The sequence below is a fragment of the Trachinotus anak genome, unplaced genomic scaffold (genome assembly GCF_046630095.1).
Source record: "Trachinotus anak isolate AG129_WGS33_773 ecotype Australia unplaced genomic scaffold, CSIRO_AGI_Tana_v1 ptg000021l, whole genome shotgun sequence".
NCBI classification, from domain to species: Eukaryota; Metazoa; Chordata; class Actinopteri; order Carangiformes; family Carangidae; genus Trachinotus; species Trachinotus anak.
This window is the reverse complement of record NW_027273872.1, coordinates 12,514,852-12,534,031: the sequence shown is the minus strand read 5'-3', so window position 1 is coordinate 12,534,031 and position 19,180 is coordinate 12,514,852. Positions and strand designations below refer to the sequence as shown.

The 19,180-nt window shown below is 39.4% G+C and overlaps 1 protein-coding gene across 1 annotated transcript in view; it reads right to left on the bottom strand.

The window, feature by feature from the left end:
• Nucleotides 1-17,238, bottom strand: part of pde6a (phosphodiesterase 6A, cGMP-specific, rod, alpha) — a 65,495-nt gene extending 48,257 nt beyond the window's left edge. Inside the window, exons 1-3 of the mRNA XM_071458513.1 lie at nt 17,098-17,238; nt 16,578-16,696; nt 8,581-8,735 (exon numbers count right to left, since the gene is read on the bottom strand). The gene's annotated coding sequence lies outside the window, so the exon portion shown is untranslated. The remainder of the gene's footprint in view (nt 1-8,580; nt 8,736-16,577; nt 16,697-17,097) is intronic.
• Nucleotides 17,239-19,180: the final 1,942 nt, after the last annotated feature.

Genomic DNA, 19,180 nt, shown 5'->3' with positions numbered 1-19,180 from the left:
GCCAGGAAACTGGGAGCGATTTGGAAGCAAATAAAATGACACTGAAAACGGGTTGAGCAAGATAATTACTTATTTATAATCTGATAAAACTTTCAATATTAAATATTTATGACTGAAAAATGATACAAAACTGAGTCTGCTGGATTTTAGTTTATGTCATCATCATTTTAGATCAAGTTTATATACCTTTAAACTGCTTTTTGCTCAGATCTCTTGTGCTGTTATATTGTAATTATATATGAATCTAATCTTGAACCTTATTTTAAACCAAGCCCATTGGATGCCATATACTGTGCAATGATAAAAATCTGCTGCATTTTGCTTTGAGAGAAAATTTTAAATTCAAAAATAAAAGTGGACAGACTGTAAAAGGCTTATTTATGACCAGAAATCAATATATTTAATTAAATTTTATTTTTATAGCACCAAATCATAACATAGATTAGCTCAAGGCATTTTACAAGGTAAGGTCAAGACCTTAAAATATTATAGAGAGAAACCCATCAGTCCCTAAAATGAACAAGCACATCTATTCAGAGATGTGTCACATGATTTATGGTTCTTGGGAATAAATGAAGAACCCAATAAATGAAATAATGGGTTTTCTTCAGGAATACTGCAGAACGTGGAGTCACCTCTCTGAACTCCAGCTGACTGTCCTCTGTGTGCATGCAGCCAGGAAACTCAGTCGGGTAAGACGGCAGACTGAGGGGTGAGGAGACCCGGTTTGTCTGCAGAGAGGTGAGCAAACCAAAGGTGATTACAGTCTCTGTCACGGCTTGTTGCCTCTCGCAAATTACATTTACTGGTGAACGGCACCTGTGTTGATTGGTTATGTGATGTAACACTCCCATCCTGGATGAAGGGAGCAAATTTACACTCCATCTCACTTCCAGTCTGCATATTTACTATTATCGCCAATTCCCAAGATTGCTTTCTTATGAGAATGCAAAAAACTCCAGCTCCACTGAAAATGGAGATGAGAATGAATGTTTCCTGCTGAAATTGTTCTAATGTGATCTAAACTTCACCTTACAAAAGCTTCATCCCAAGAATAGTTTTCCACCTTCATGAAACGTACTCATACTTACTTACTCTTATTCTTCTATTGTTAATTGAATTAACGCAGGAGTCTGGACAACTACAGGACAACAGCATCTGTTTTTCTGTTTAAAATGTGTTATTTGCAAAAACTGCTCCGTCTCATAAATGTCACAACTTCACACTGCCTCCATTTCTTTGTTTGCTTTTCCAGAGGCAGAGACAGACGGAGAGGGAGGGAGGAAGCAGGACGTAAAAGCTCATGGATAAAACACTTGTCACTTGTCCATAAGAATATTGTTTCAAGATGTCAAAATTGCAATGTTGTGTGAAGGGACATTTCTATATTTCACTGAGGTTTTGACAGGGGAATCCATACCAGGTTTCATGTTTGCTGTCAAAAACGGTTTTATCATCAATTTCTCGCATCAGCTTGAATTTCTTTCTTTCTCAGCTGACATATCTGCAATATATATGTGTGTGTGTGTGTGTGTGTGTGTACACTTGTGGTTGCTACATAGTAAGGACCAAAAAAAGTATTTTACTAACAGAGCGAGGACATTTTGGGAAAGTGAGGACATTTTGGCCGGTCCTCACTTTTTGAGACACTTTAAAATCACATTTTGAGGGTTAAGACTTGGTTTTAGAGTTATGGTTAGAATTAGGTTTAGGTTAAGGTTAGGGGTTAGGCACTCAGTTGTGATGGTTAAGGTTAGGGTAAGGGGCTAGGGAATGCATTATGTCAATGAGTGTCCTCACAAAGATAGAAGTACAAGAGTGTGTGTGTGTGTGTGTGTGTGTGTGTGTGTGTGTGTGTGTGTGTGTCTGTGTGTCTGTGTGTGTAAGATCTGCTTCACATCACCAACAGTGCGGTAGCAAGATGAAGTTTTAGTTGTACAGGCAGTTTTCTAATACAAAAATAATTGCTACAGTTAAATCAATGGTGGAAAATAACAGAAATTAGAGTTAAGAGGTTCACACATTACTACAATTCAGTTGATGTCAGACAGGGTAAGAAAAGCTGTCGGTCACAGAGGTGCTCACTGCAATTCTGTTAATATTCTAGAAAACACTGTCTTGTCCTAACTGGTTTAAACTGGAACAAGTTGGTTTGTTAAAGGACGAGTTCAACCAAACCCCTGAGAGACAGTTATCAGCAATAAAAGCAGATAGTTTTAGGTTTTGTAATTTCAGCCACTGTATGTACCAGCACTAGAGTATACCTAATGTGAATTAAATTTAGTTTGCACAGCTCTGTCTTGTGTCTTTTCAGAAACAATCCCTGTGAGTAATCTATGAAAACAGACTGTTTTCATCGAGGCTGCTTTGGTAGAAAGTTGTCAGAATGCTCACAGGGAGGTTTCTGAATTATCCAAAGTAACAACAACACTGTTTCTTAAAAGACACATTAATGTTGGATGTTTAGTTGTCGTGGCTCAGTGTTGCGAGCTCTGCAAACACAACCCTATTCACCTCCATTGTTCTGGAGTAGAGGCAAAAATCTCATGTCAAAACATGAAAACATGAACAGTGGGCAATGCTGTGAAACTAAAATAACCTGCACTCATTTGTTTTTAGTTAAAAGCACCTGCTGGTTTGCTTCTTATAGATGAATCTGATGAGTAGACATCTCAAACTCAAATTAAACTCAAACTGACTTTCAGGACGAGTTGGAGCAATGTTTTATTTTATTCTATTTTAGGGATATTTGAGTTGCTAAGATAAAGATTACTCTGACCTTAGCAGACTAACTGTTCCCACTCAGTGAAGCTAATATGGCTACTAACAAATCAGGGCACTGCTGTCAACAGGATCATAATGTTGCAAGATCAGCAGCCTCACGCTTAGTAATCTGCTTCTATAATAGGCACAGAACTTCTTTTCCTCCAATGACACAACTTTTTCCAATCAGTCTTGTCCACACACACACACACACACACACACACACACAGAGAGAGAGAGAGAGAGTGTCTCATAATGGATGCTTTCTGCTCATTTCACTGGGTAGCACACTCAATTTTTTTTTGCCATTATCACAATATTGTATGTACAATGAATTATTTATTCAATAACATATGCTACTCACCTTAATCTCAGTTAACTCTTGTATTTTGTCAGTATTTAATTTCCCTACATTACTGAATGATCCTGCAAGCACCCAAAGGACTGAGTGTCTTGGTGCCTGAACGTCCCTCTGATCTCTGGACATGAAAAAAGATCTTGACCACTACTAATGCAGTGAGCCATCGTTAGTAAAGACAATCTCTGCACAATTAACGCAATAAAGTGAAGTGTCCTGTCTCCACAACATTAATTCTGAGCCTTGATTGGACTCAGTGAAGTGGCCTATGGGGAGCTGGAGGGGACAGATGGCATGGAGGAGGCCGAGGGCAGCACAACACACTGACAAACACACTAATGTGCATACACAAGTGTGCACATGCAGCATGCAGACACACACACACACACATTCTCACATGCATGATGACCCCTGTGAGCTCCCCACCATGATGCCAAACACTCTGCTTCATCCACTGACTGAAAATTAATGGATGGTTGGATCAGCTAGGGATCACACAGGCGATCAGTCGACCACCGGAGGCTCTGACCACAGATCAGCCAAAGGATAACTGACAGAGGGGCAGCGTGAGCTGGCTCGTCTCTCTGTTGATGCCTGTGGGATGACGTCAAGAGGTAGTAAGAGCGCTCAACTCCATTCACGTCACCATCAGCAGCCAGAGAACATGATGTGTTAGTTCATCAAAATAACACCTCTGCGGGTATCCATGGAGATGTGACTAATTTGGCCCCATTTAAAAAAAACAATAGAATTGCCAAGAGAAAGAATGTGATAGTGACACCCACATTTAAAGCATCAAACACCACTGTGTCCTCCACTGCTTTATTGCTTTAACAGACTAGCCTACATGTAGCCCATGTGTAGCCCTCTTAAATATTAATTAGTTTTATTCAGATCAATAGATTAAAACCATGATCAAGGTCATCTTGTGCAATAATTCCAATCATCATATGTGGTGTCATCAAGATCAAGGTCCCCGTCCTACATCAGGCGCAAAGTGCAACGCAGGTGTCTTTGCTAGTTTCCGACCCACACAGTTGTCATTTTCCCATTCAGCGCTCACATTGTTTAAAGAGCAACAACACTGGTGACCATCCGAATGTCCATGGGCGTGTCGGTCTTAAAATTAAGGTGTGGTCAGGCCCATATTGTTGGCATTGTTATCTTGAGGCAGTGGAAAGTTCAGAGAAAAGGAAATTGTGCGATTCACTAACAAAAACCTTGTGTCTTCAGTCAATGGTGCAGTATTTCACTGGTATTTTAAGGTTATTTTAATATGCATGTACATGGACGCACAACACGCACACAGTGTTGCCTACTAACATCTAACTAACACCTAATTTTCCCACCTCAGTTTCATAATGAACTGAAAATGTATTTACACTTCTCATAGTATAAAATAAAAGATGTCTGATGTTGTGATTTGAAAGCTTAAGTCAACAACAACGCATCAACATCACAGAACAACCCACAAGACATCAAGAGACTGAAACTTTATAAAAACCTGGAGGGAAAAAAGGAAGGAAAGATAATAGCTTACAGGTGTTTCGGTGTAACGCATGTTTCAGAACAGATATGCTAATGATTTATTAATATCAAAATGCTTAATGTAGCCTATTTAAGAGAAAACCTTGTGGAGCTGGTGTAGACCATCCATGCTCTGCCTACTGAACTACACAGGTGATGTGCCCGTTAATAACATCAGCATTTGGACAAAGCTATGACCTTTGTGTCCTCATGGGGCTCACGGCATCCAGCACTAATGCCTGTTTAATGAACAAAGAGTCCTCATAAATGTCTGATTGCTCTCCGTCAACAAACGAGATGGGTGATGTGCAACGCTGAAGAAATCCATCTCCTCTTTGTCCAAATTCAGCCTGCTCTTTAATGCGTCCCTGTTTTCATTTCCAAGAGAAAAGGTCTTTTGTTGGGGAGTTTTTATGATGGATTTCATTATGCCCTGTGTATTTTGACGGGTCAACCACAATGCGATTATCGATGCTAATGGAATCTGCAGCACAACCTTTACTTTAATTACAACTGACACTAACAGCTTGTGTCTGTTTTTGTACTTCTGCCTTTTGTTGAATTTCTTTTAAGAACGCTGCAACACAAAGGTGTTTTTAGTTTGATTTTCCTGCCTGAGAAATACCCAGCAGCTTTATAGATATTTTATTGTCCTCAGTAGCAGCTTTGGAAGAAACCCCTGCTAAGTGCCGGCCCATTCTGATACATTACGTCAACTGCAATTTCAGTGTATAATTTTAAAAAGGCATGTGAGCTTTTCCCTGCTCATCTCTTATAAAAGAGCGAGTCGATCTGCAGCTAGCTTTGAGCTGTTCAGAGGAAACTGTCAGAACTAGAGAAGGACAGAGAGGAAGAAAGAAACAGAACCAAAGATGCTCACCAGCTCAGAGAGCTGACAACTTGGCAGGAACAGTTCATCCTACTCGACTGATGAATTACAGTGGAACAGCTAAAAGGTCTGCGCATTACATAAAAACAATATGCACTGACCTTTCAGGCTGGGCACTTGTTAAAGTGCTCAGAGTCAAACAAGTGACAACAACAAATGAGAATATTTTAAATCATCACAATTAAAGGGAAGATGTAGTAGACACACATAACCAGTAGATCCAGATTACTATCTGGATCAGCACCAAAATATAAAAACTCATAGATGTGAACTTTTTACATCAAGATATATTATGTGCTAAGAAACTGATGCAAATGTCCAGAAATCTCACAATAAAGAAAATCTCCTGGATCCACCCCTTTAGTTGGGTCCTCACCAAAATGTAATGAGTTGTTTTTTTGTGTAATCCTGCTGACAAATAGACAGACAAACACAGGTGAAAACAATGAGAGGAGCTGTCTCATTATCTCCTTTTCACTTAGGTGAAGACAGAAAGTGAATCATTGCTGTGAAAATGTGTTTGTGGCCAAAAGAAAAAGCTATGAACAAGACAATGATACAGAAGAAAGAGGAGTATAAGAGCCTGAGCGAAAAAAAGCAGGAGCGATGAGGAAGGATGACGAGGAGGGGTGAGCTGTTCTATTATATGTAAAAAAAAAAAAAAACAAATAGAAAAATACATTATGTTGTGTTTTCCATCTTTGACCAAGTGTAAATGTGTAAAAGTACAATGACCAGAAGGCAGCCAGGAATTTGTTTCCCAGCAACAGAAATCAATGGTTTCATTTCTTAGACCTAAAATGTCATTAAAATTGCAGCTACTGCTATTCTAAAGCCACACTGTTGAAAATAGTGCTTTTGATTGAAAACAAATAATTCAGAGAGGAATGTCATAGGAATGAGACTAGAAGAAAATGGAAGAGGGTAGACAAGTGAAAGCACCAAATCCTTTCATATTGTAGCAGTAGCTGAGTGAACTGACTAATTATTTAGTATAAGTGTCTCTCTCCCCTGTACCCTGTATTTTCTGGTCGAAGTTGTGGAAGCTCATTCAATACGGGCAGATTGTCAGTTATGGAGGATGCCTGGAGGGTGACTAAATGTTTCACAATAGTTTTTACTCCCCATTTGGACATGTGAACCATCATTATGTTTGAGTTGATGTATGACATCTGTTTAAGTTCAAAAATAAATTCAACATAGTACCTGACAAAGCTGATTCTCCAATAAAAAACTTTTTAAGAAGAAATTTTAAGACCGAGAGCAGCTGTCGGACCTGTTCATCAGGAGCATGAGCTTTTATGAGATCCATTTTGTTTGGCCTTTGCCACAAACGCCTTGAACAGGTGGTGAGTTTAAGACCCTCCAGTAATGGAGCATCACTTTAAATAATTTCTTAAGCACAGAACCAAATTGAGCCTTTCCAAATACTCATCTATCCAGAGAGTGTCCATGCCATACATCGACTTTCAGTGAGTCATTTTTGTTAATCAAGTTCAACTACACTTTAAATGTAATGTATGATTCTTTCACCAATGTTTTTGAATAAATGGAATGCCTCTTTTCACAAACTGATATTTTGGGGGAGGGTATTAGTATCAGTGAAAGCTGTGAGTCTTTTATTTTTAAGGTATGGGTTGTTCCCCCTATACTTACCACCACCTGTGGTGATGTTCTGTAGTCTTTTAACATAATTCTATTTTCTAATTCATCAAGGCACTTGGCATCATGTAGAACTGTACATCATTTTCAACTCGCGAACACACACTTCAATTCACACTGCACAGAGCAAATCCACATTATCTTTCTGCTCAGAGTCACGCCACCTCTGCTGTCTGACTGAACTCACCTCAGTGACTGACATTAATAAATGATGATTACACGCAAAATGCAGTTAAGTTACTTTCCTGAACAGTTTATTAAACATTAAATAAAGTCTGCTTTTTAGGGGCTGCTAACACTTTTATACCTCTTGGTATTCGATTCCACATTCTGGACAGGATTGAGGAAAGATCACAATGCATTCTGGGTATTTATGGTCCTTGAGTCAGAGACGGTTGAGAAAGGAGATGGTGCATTTACCTGAGCAAGCCACTTGACTGGTTGTGCTTTCTAACCCTGAACTCTGACCTCCCAGGATAAAGGCAGGTAATGGGCAATTAAATCATAATCAGAGACAGTTGAGAAAGGAGACGGTGCATTTACTGTCATTTCCTGTATCTGTGTCACGTGGGTTTCTCTACAAAGGGTGATCCCACTGAAGTCCACTTGGGTTCTCAGACAACTGAAACAGAACTAAAGATGGTGACAAGATACAACACCCCCCCTCCCCATCACTGAGTTGTTTTGTTTTGTTGAGTGAGGAAACCGCGGCTCAGCTGGTTCAGATAAATCACTACTGAATGAAAACAAGAGGGAATGAGAGAGTTCAGAGGGAGACTCCAGCCGCTCCACCAGCTACCAAGATGACAAAGAGATAGTATGGAGTTCATTTAACATCATGAATTAATTAATTATTCTCAGTAACCCCCCTCCCTCCCAATGTTGTGTGTTCACATGCCATTAAAGATTGCTGTTTAATAAATGAATACTAGACTTCTTTCTTTATATTTCAGGCTCAGTCAAACGGCTGAAATGTGATTCTTGTTTGTCTTGTTAAGCAGCAAATAGGATTTCCACCATTCATAGAGTTTTAGTATTATAACCAGTAGTCTTTGTTTCAGTGTTTATTTTTGTTGACAATAACAAAAGGGGCAAAAGTGGGTACTACACGCTCCAGTTACCCTATTGCTAAAATTATTTACTTTACGCAGGTGTGCCTGAACAAAGCCACAATGGTGCAAATGAAAAGACCAAATTTACATTTAATCCAACCTACATTAGATTTCTAAATTATGGGGAGTCACGCTCTGCTGAACTGTAACTGTCTTACTGTGGCACAAACAATTCATGAAGGCAGGACAATGAAAGGCTGGTACATGGCTGGCACACCAAAAGTTCTCTTTAGCTAAAATCTTCACGACAGTATAAATTAAGTACTTACCAGTGATGAGATGCATTCTGCAGATAGTGGTAATTGCTGGCTGTCAGTCAGTCTCAAAGTGAGTCAGCCTCTTCAACTTGGCCAGCGCTATTTTCCCCCAGGTCCACTTCGCATTTTGTCATCCAGGCCTCTGTTGTTCACCCTCCAAAACAATCCTAATGGAAAACAAAAGAATCCAAAGATGTTTTCCCTCAAATGTACCAGTTTTCATGCACGGTCTATAAAACAGAGCCTGTTTGTAATTTGGACCCAGAAGTCTTCCTCAGCAGAACTTTAATTTCTGCAATAATACATTACACCAGAGAAAGGCCACTTTATTCTAGAAATCCACTTCTTTCACTGGCAGAAGCCTCTCTGACAGGATTATATTCCCACTTGGATCAAAAGTGATAAGACATGAATTTGTCTGGTTGAATATGATTAATTATGTAGGACTTGAACAAAACTATTAATAAGATAAGTGTCATGTGCATCACTCACACACACACCCTGTGAGGACACTGCAGACATTATTACCTGACACGTCGTGCCAGGCATCACTGAGATAAATGAAACATAGCAACTCACATATACGGAGCTATATTTCTCTCAAGACCAGTCTTTATTTAATTATACTCGCAGCGCATTTAATTACCACAGTGCCGCTGACAGTGGAAGACTGGGAAGCTCTAAAGAGTCAGGACTTGAGATGAAAACGCATTTATGTTGTTATTATTACTCTAAGAATAATGCAACTTTTAAATGTATGGAAGTAGCCATAAATGTCAAAGACAAAATGTGGTTTGTTTATACTGAATGCATGGAAGTTTTGCATTTCACACCTACTTTTCATACTTACTACCAATTTAACCTAAAGTAAAAAGAACATCTTGAAATAAACACGATGCCTCACAATCAAACAACATATTCTGTGCACAAAGTGAGAGAAAATCAGGAAATTAAAAATTATGTGGAGAAGTCAGTTCATAGTTTGGCAGTGAAATTGCACAAGGGAAAAGTAAAGCTGCAGAGGTTGGAGGATGGGGTGGGTGGCTTTAAACAGATCTGAAATACAGGGTTTCATCCATAAATCATAGAGTCCAGTGTTTGAGACTTGGTAAGAGTGAAGTGTTTTAAAAATCATCTTGTGTCTTTTTTAACCAAGATCAAATCCTTAATCTTGGTCTTTTTAATCTAAAACAGTTTCATTCCTATGTTATAAAATAAATTCTATCAATGACATTAAAATCTAAAATTTACATCTGTATAATCTACATTTCAAATTTTGTGCTTTTTTCAGAAGTTTTGTAAGATTGTGCTGGAATTAAACATTAATGTTACTGCCAGGGTCTTGCTGCTTTTGGAAAAGATTAGACCATTAATATCATGCTACTTTGCAGAAATCGAGCTAAGATTAACCAATTTATATTCAGCATTTCAGTATTATATCAGTATTTAGTATTCCATGCATAGATGATGCAGTGAAGGGGTTTTCTAAGACGGCAGTCACAAAAAAGTGTGCAGAAATTATGTGACGTTATTGTGCATCATCATTACATATTCTGCATATAAAGCTAGATGCATAACACCTTGATTATCATTTTATCTTATCTTCATAAGCCAAGCCTCTACAAACACACACACGCACACAAGTAGTATCAGAAGTCACAAGCAGTCGGGCCTGCTCATGTTACACACACTTTTGTTTTTTTTTTTTTAAAGCGAAAAGTCACACGATGATACTCAAACTCCCTTACAAACATATTTAAAAATGGACACATGAACACACACACACAATCAACTAGGCGCACACACACAGGAAGTCAAGCACACAAGCACATTTCCCTGCAAGACGGGAGGCAGCAATGTCTTCTGCTGTCAACAGGAATGACAAGGCAGCAGACTGTCAGGATGAAAACAATGACAGCTGTGCTCTGCAATTACCTGAAACATCAGCAGGAACCCATTTACCAAGACATCCCACTGGGATGTCCCATTATTGTCCCTGTCAAGATATATGTCAATGGGACTCTCCATTATTCCCTCTGCCATCAGGGGAAGCCACACACAGACACACACACTGTGGTCTGAGATGAAAGCAGTAAATTACATATACCCTGACTATATGTGATAGCATCTGACACACACATACACACCAGCAGTGTGGTGTCATGGACAAAGATATTGAGCACATAACAAAAAATATCTACATCTATATAGTCTATTCAATATTGAAAGAATAGGCTGTTGAGGTGAGGTTTACCATGAGCCCTAGATTGGTTTCTTACCTCACCTACGTATTTACTTCAGAAAAAAACTATACAATGTATTTATAATGTTTTATGTGTGTGACTAAATAAATCAAATCAAATAATGGAAATGAGGGGCTTAAAAAAAAGGACAATAAGTTAATACATACAATAAGTTCATAAAAACAGAACAGAAACAGTACATTAGTTGACAATAAGTTAAAACAACATCTACCTTTTTAGGAGGAGTTTAGGAAGGAAGTGGCGGAGGGTTGGAGAGATTAGAGATTTGGTGTCTCCCAGCAAAAACAGAAAGAAAAGACCTGTTGACAGTCATATTGACACCATACCAGCAACATCACATAAAACTAATCCCTTTCACTATAGCTGTCTATGTCTAGACTGAATCTGAATATAACACAAATGAAAAAAATAATAATTTTTTCTTCACCATTTTAGCATGTAGAGACAGGGGAATTTTAGTCACATTTTCTGCCAAAAATAAATCAGAAATTCATTGACAATGAAAGGAAATCCAGCCTTCCAGTAACCTGCACACTCCATGTAGAAAGATAGAGCTGGCAGCAGTGTAAAGACACGTGTGCAAGCTGCAGCAGTTCAGCGATGCAGCCACCACACACAGCATAGGCAGTGTGTTCCCGGCATAAGTCCAACCCAAAGCATCTATTTAGGCTTTCAGTCTATTTCTCCTGAGTTAAGCACATAAGTGCACGATTATATTCTGTACTAGGCTAGGAACTCTGTCAAAACTCTTCTGAGTTCTATGGATAGAGTATCACAGCTCCTCTTGTTGTGCTGCTGAAGACAGTGGGTACAGAAAAGAAGTAACACCATGTCTAGAGAGATCGGCACATTAGCAGCTCAGCAGCAGTGTGAGTCCACAGGTGTCAACCCAGGATGTGTTCAGGGATAGTGCTGCTGTGTACAGCACTCAGAGCAATACACAATCACTGTAGTAGCAGCCTTAAGAGACGCTTCAGATGTTTTTGTGAGTAAGTTGTACTATAGCTGTATTGAATACATCACCAGCATGTGTAATGAACTAAAGAAGAACATGGCTGACATGCCTTCTGTGTGAGACATGATGTGTGCCAAGCTGGTAAATGCAGCTCAGACTGATAATATGTGTAGACAACCAAATGCCAACCTCAGACAACATGATGTCAGCCCTAAAGTAGAACAATTCAAAAAATAAAAAGCATCTGGAACAAAATGTATATTATGTATGTCACTTATCATTATCCTATACAGTCTGTAATAATGAGAGCCATGAAATTCAGGGTTCTGTTTCCTTGTTTGAAAGCTTGTGTGACGTGTTCATCCCTGATCTCAAACATCTGCCTCTGGCTGCTCTGCCAAATCAACTCTGCACGTCGATCAGACTGGAAGCTAATACTGGTGGAGGTTCAACATCTGACACGTCACGACAGGAAAATAATCCCCTTATTGGAAACAGCGATCTTCTTGAAAGACATAATTGTTGTGTAGTCACATCTCTCAATCACCACCCACTCCTCAGATTTGTGATTCAACCAATCAGAGCTTAGAGGGCAGTATGTAGAATAGGGACATCACCCTCCTACATATCCATAGCTTCTGTACATTAAAGGTCCAGTATTTTACAGTTTTCCAGAGTTTTATCTGAAGTGTTGATATCCAATAGAAGATATATTTGTGTGTTTAAGTACCAAAAACTATCTCAGTTTTACATTTCACATGATCACATGAAAATATAGCAGATTTCAGGAAAACACTAAGAGAAACCAAATCCTGCAAGTCTGAATGGTGGGTCCAGGTGGGCGGGGCATGGGGCATGGTTGAGAGTGGTGACTGCTTTGTTGTGACATCAAAGTTACAGAAGTCCTGACAGCTTGTTTTAAATTTCAGTTTCTGAATACAGGCTGTGTGCATTTCTCTGTAGACTGAGCACTTTGGTACTTTCCCAGTATTAATATAGAACCTTGACCTGCTTTATAATAAAAGGACACATGGAGATCTACCTTTATACTATACAAGACCTTTCAAAAAAAATAGCAACTAGCATGGATTAGATTATTTTAGATTGTGTATAGGTTGTGTTAAATTAACTGCTCCTGGCTAATGCTACATGACACACATGAACAGTGTCAGGCTGAATGAATGAAATACATGTGAATATCAGGCCATTCTGGTCCTTGCATTACCCACACTTCACTTAATCCAAATTCAAACTCAAACCCAAAATCTTGTCCGTAAATACACCTTTAACAGGATCTGCCAGACTGTCATCACTCTGCAAGTCCAACAGTCAAAACTCACATCAAATGCTGGACTGACATATGAACTGAGGTCTGATTTCATCTAATAGTCCTCAAACCAGCATGTAGCTGTCAGTGTCACGCACCAGGGGAGGCGGTGAGTCATGCACCTTCACTATACATCTGTGTATCTGTGGTTTAACACTGCACAGGCTCAGCATATATATGTGCCTTTTGTGTCTTCACATCAGTGATGGCCAACACGTCATGAGCTGACGTCTTGATCAGGAGTGTGCGCGCCTGTGTGTGTTTGATCAGTACTCTGTACGTCACACCTGAGCTCCTACTGATACTGCTCAGCATGAGAGAAGACAGGAGAGGCAGAGGACATGAGGAGTCTGTCAACATGCTGCTCACCTTTCTGCCTTACACACATGGGGATTCACAAGTATACAGCATACACACTCACTTAGAAAACAGCTGATCCCACCCTATGAAATAGCATAGGATTAACTAAAGGAAAAGGAGCCAGAACTACTGACTTGCAGCTGTATGCCTCCACCTACCAGCCCAGTTGCAGTTAATTAGCGTGTGAATACCTGAGTTATGGCCAAAAACATATTTTGTGACCTCGTCCTTTGCCAAATTCTAATCAGTTCATCTTTGAGTCCAAGTGAACGTTTGTGCCAAATTTGAGCAAATTTCCTGCAGGCCAAAAATATGTTTTCTGAGGTCACAGTGACCTTCACCTTTAACCACAAAATTCTGATTAGTTTGTCCTGAGTCCAAGTGAGTTTTTGCTTTTATTTATGCAAGTACAATCAGCATCATTCACATAGTAAATATCTGCCAATATATTTATCAATAGCAAATTAAATGAGCAGAGACTACATACCAGTCAGGAGGGATTTGAAAAAGCAAAGCTTTTTCAGTTTTCTTTTTTAAAGGGTGCCTGCTAACAATTCATCTCTCCAACAGAAAAAATGCCTCTTTCAACAGGATCTGACTGTTTGGGCCACGTCCTCTTTCAAAGGAAGGGACATTTATGTAAAGTATAACTGTTGAAGGGTCATAATGGAAAGTGGCCTCACCTGATTACGAGTGTAACAGGATGACACTTTACTTTTGATTGGAGTCTGCTGTGCTCTCAAGTTGAGTTTTTCCTTCAATGGATTTAATCAAAACTGAGCACACAGCTTGGACACCAGTGAGCATAAAAACCCTGCTGCTCACTCAGTTGTTATAAGCTTCATCTTTCAAGCTCAAAACAGTGATTACACAGTTCTCTGGCTTTGCTTACTTTCAGCTTGCAGATTGATACCTCTGAAATCGTACTTTCTCCTCACCTAGCAAAACACCTAAACAAACTGTCTCTAATGTTTTATCTTCCCTCAGTGCAGTGCCCAGGATAACCCAAGATGCTGTTGATGTTGCTCAGATACTGACATTAGATGGCTTTAAGCTCCTGTGCTGAATCTATTAATTCATACGAACCCCACAGAAGAAGTAGGTTAAGTCTAAAGACCCAGAGACAGAAACCAGGAACTGTTTAGACTTCCCACCACTGCCAAAACCTCAAACCTGGCAAGTTGTCAGGTAACCAAACCTGCACACAATAAACAAGCTACTTTAACAGGCCACGTTAGTTGTGTTTACAAGCCCCGGGTTCTTTGCAATTAGACAATTTGAAGCAGAACAAACCAAAAACATGCAACAAAGCAAACTTTTCCACTGTGGTTTAGAGACGACTGCATGATGACTCTCAAAATTATGTATGAGGAGAATAACTCAGTAAATGTGTAATATGGAGGATTTATTGCTTTTCTTCCGCTGGTTCAGTTAAGCAGACATGTGCTGTGATCTTAGTCTGACATCCATCTTTCAAATTTTCTCCTCCCCTCTCTGTCACCCTTTCCTCTCTTCTGACTTTTGTACCTCAGACTATTTCTGTCTTCAGAGAAATATAAAGCTGAGGAGGCTTCTCTATCATATACAAAAGAAAAATGATTACTGATGATCTTTGAGTTTACAAACATGAGGCTGAAACTCCGTGTCATCATCTCCTCCAGAGGGCCTGTAGTGTATGTGTGAATGTGATGTGGATTTAAAACAAATATAAATATGAAACAACAGAGACCAGAGACCACTAAATCTTGAACCAAACCCCAGTCTTCTTAAACTCAGCACCCCCACACTCAAATGGAAACATACTCCCACAATATTTTTAAAGAATCTTAATTACTGAACTTGTACAAACCCACCTTAAAAAGAAATCCCTCTCTTGTGCTTAGAGCAGCTGAAAATTCTGGTCCTGGTTATATTGGAAAAAAAAAAAAAAAAAATGTAGAAAACAATTTAACCCAGATTTCATCAGCTTCTATTCCTCCAAGCAACTGATGAAACAGAAAAAGCTAAAAGGCCTCATTTCTTTTTTAACAATCAACTGTCAATTAGCAGTGATGGTTGAGTCAGGGGGTATCGCAGTTGATAATGATATGATTCAATTTACTCTGTCAGTACATCTATTTTCAGCTATATAACACCTCAAGATCAGAGCTACATAATTATAGCAGGAAAATATGGAAATAGAACCGGAGAGTATCTTGTTCTTACCTGCACGACCTTCAGACATTTTCAGATTTTTTTCTTCATAGCATGACAAAAAGTTGAGCTGAATTCCCAGACACACTGTCATCTCTCAGTTTCTGTTACACACCTTCGTCAGACATGTCTAACATGTCGTATTTCTAATTAACTGAACCAATGATCCCTGTGCTGACAGTGTCTTCTATTCTTGGATTTCCTGTGCACCTAACTACCAGGTGTACGTTTGACAATTTACCGCTCAAGACAACAATAAAAGTAATCCTACATAATGTTTTTTATTTATCTCGTGATGATGTGAATGGTCAGCATGCTATCTGCTATTTCTGAAAGACAGAGCGTTTTTACTCCTAAACGCTCACTGAACAATTATATGTGCATATCATACCCAACACAAAATTTCCTTTAGAAATCTGCCATTTTTGAGTGGAGCTTGTTTTTCATTTTTCCTCCTGATGCTAAACAACTAAAAACATGGTGATATTAAACGTAACTGATAGTGACAGGGTTGGATGATTTGGAGATGTATTTTCTGTGCTTACACCCTAACGTCAGAACAGCTGACGGCACCCGGTGTGCATTGATCCCCAGAGCCGCTCACCTGACACTGTGATCATTTATTTACTGTCAACGTAAAGTTCCACTCCATGCCTTTATTGATTGTGTAAATGCTTATGTGATGCTTACACTGCTCTAAAGAGGATCAGTGGTCGGGTATTAACTTTGAGTGTAAAATGTATAATCAGCATTTTGTCAAAGCATGTTCATATCACAGAATATCGTACTGGTCAACTCTCAGCTAAACTGTCTGGTTCCATTTGATTGGAATAAACAACCCTCCTCCCTAATCTCCCTGAGATCCAGTGTTGTGTGTTCTGCAATTACAAAATAAAACAGTGAAACATACCAGAATTTTCTGAAATCTCTGCTGGGCAGGTTGTTCAGGAACATCTCTCAGAGTGGCCCAAACACATTTGATGGATTTCTCTTCTCAGCCGGACAGAATTGATTTACTTGTACCAATTCCTGCAGAGAGAGAGGAGTTGTATTTTATAGTCAAAGGGGAAATGACTATGACTTGATAGATTTATAATATTCAACTTAGCTTGGCTTTGCGAATGCACCCTCAGTCTGAATAGTGGACTACATGACCTCTGCTCGAGTCAGGCTTGAGTCATTAATTAATTATTCTTAGCATTTAGCATTAAATATTTACTAAAAAGTTTTGTTGTCTCCAAATTTTTAAGCGCTATTAACTTTGTTGCAGAGTGCAAAATGAGCTAGCTTATATATATCTGTGTTGTTATCTACACAACAACGCAAATATGAACATGTAGCCTATCATTTCAACATTTAAATAGTTATCTGTCCACAGTTTGGTGGTAGTTATAGCCTACAGGCTGTAGCTTTTTATGCAAACTACTCACTCAACACACTCAGGAGCAAAGGCGAAATGGTGGAGGGAAGCAGCTCAACTGAAGAGCAAACAGAGAACGAGCTCAGGACACAGAGCAAAGAAGACTCAACGCACCTGTGTGAGCTGCCCGATCAGCACACCTGCGCTGCTCATCAGCCCAGCAGTCACGTGACCCCACCAAAGTATGAGTTATTTGAGTACAAATTAAGAAGAAAAAAACGATAATCCAATTAGCATTTTCATGTTCACAAACATCTCATATGGCCGTTCTATCACCATATTAAGATGAAAATGGAAAAGCTGTCGACAATCCATTTTCACAACTTTGTCACTTGTTTGTCTGTCACTGAGGCAGTTAGCTTGTTTTACAGGTCTGTGTACAAAACCGGAACTAACATTTAAAGAACTTGAAATGCATTACAATAAGTGATAAGATGCTAAGCTAGTTATTGGTAGTTATTCTGATCCCAGTTCACAGCAGTGAGAGACCAGCTGCGGGTACCAGTGCAGACCAGTGGAGGCTCAGTCAGGACTGACAGGGCATAAACGACACAAAGATCCACTGTGATGTGCAGTATTTAGTGCTATTGGAAACACTGTGCTCTCCCACTATTGTGAGTTTACACACTTTTTGATCACACGCTTCGTGGACGTGCAACAGGAGGCAAAAAATAAAGTGCGTGTATCAGGTGGCATCCACACACACAAGGGTGTTGCTGTTGTTGTTGTTGATTTACTGTTGTACTTGAGAAAAGCAGCCAGACTGAAAACACAAACAGACCCAGTGGTTTTGATGGGAGTTCCCCTCTTGAGAAAATGAAAAATGACATGGTTGGACATGAACCTATTGCTGGAAGGTGAGGATGTAGTGCAGCTGGAGCGTCGGAGAGGCAGCTCCACGCGGAAGTCAATCTGCAAGGAAACTGACTGAGAGTCAGAATCAAATTGATTTCTTTTTTCATTTTATTTTCAGAGAGATATGGAAAAACATAGACCGACTGAGTTTTCCAAGAATGGCAGGAAGAACAAGAAATTGCCCACATGTGGAAAATAAATATATTCAAGTTTGACTGTGTCTCAGTAGCTACATCTTCAATGAAGGAATAAACTGGTGTTTAATAGGTTGTATTTTCAGACTTTTTCAGCTCAACATGAAGCTTTTGTAGAGACCTTTGTGTAGGTTCACACTACTGCAACCAGGCCGGAAATGTCACCGTCGCTCAGAAAACTGTGTAACTTTATTCCTCCATTAAAATATTTATTCTGTTAGTCAGCACATCACAAGGCGCTTTGTGCCTTTGTTTTCCTTGTCTGCTAGTCGCAGCCACCACGCCTCACATACCAGACATGCAGGCCAAGGAACAACGGTGTGTTTCTCTTTCTTTCTCCTTAATATCTATTATTAATTTCTTGCCTCCTCAAACCAGAACAATTACAGAAGGGGGCTGCAAACGGACATTGTGAGTGAAAATCCATTTATCACATTGGACTAGACATGAAAATACTTCATGCGGGGTGAAGGAATAATGGCCCACTGTCAGTCGGTCTGATGGATTAACAGAGAACGTGAAGCACAGAATGAACATTGTCTCTGTTTTTAGTTTACATGTGAAGCTGTGGAGTTCATTTACAGGTGATGTTTCATAAAGGAGAATAAACTGTGTCTCACCATAAAGACATTTCAAAGCTGTACTGGGAAGTCATATGATCTTTATCAGCAGATGGCGTTTAACCAAGTTGACAGTTCTCACTCATCTGTCATCCTGGTTCATCTGATGAAAACTAAGCAGATGATGAGGGTGAACTGATCCAAGGAACAGGTCAGCAAGAAAATGTCCCACCACCACCCAATACCATCCAGGTAAAAATAAAGATGGAAATCAATGGTAATCTAGGCATTGACTCTGCCACTCAACCTAACATGTGCTTGTTATCCACCTCATTGGTCATCGGTCAGCATTATGAATTCTGCTTTTTTTTTTTTTTTTTTTTTTTTTGTCTGTCAGCCACAATCCAATCAGACAAATCTTCAGCAGTCTAACAAATCCGGACAGGTTGGACTTCTGCAATCAAATGCCAAGTCTTCACATGTG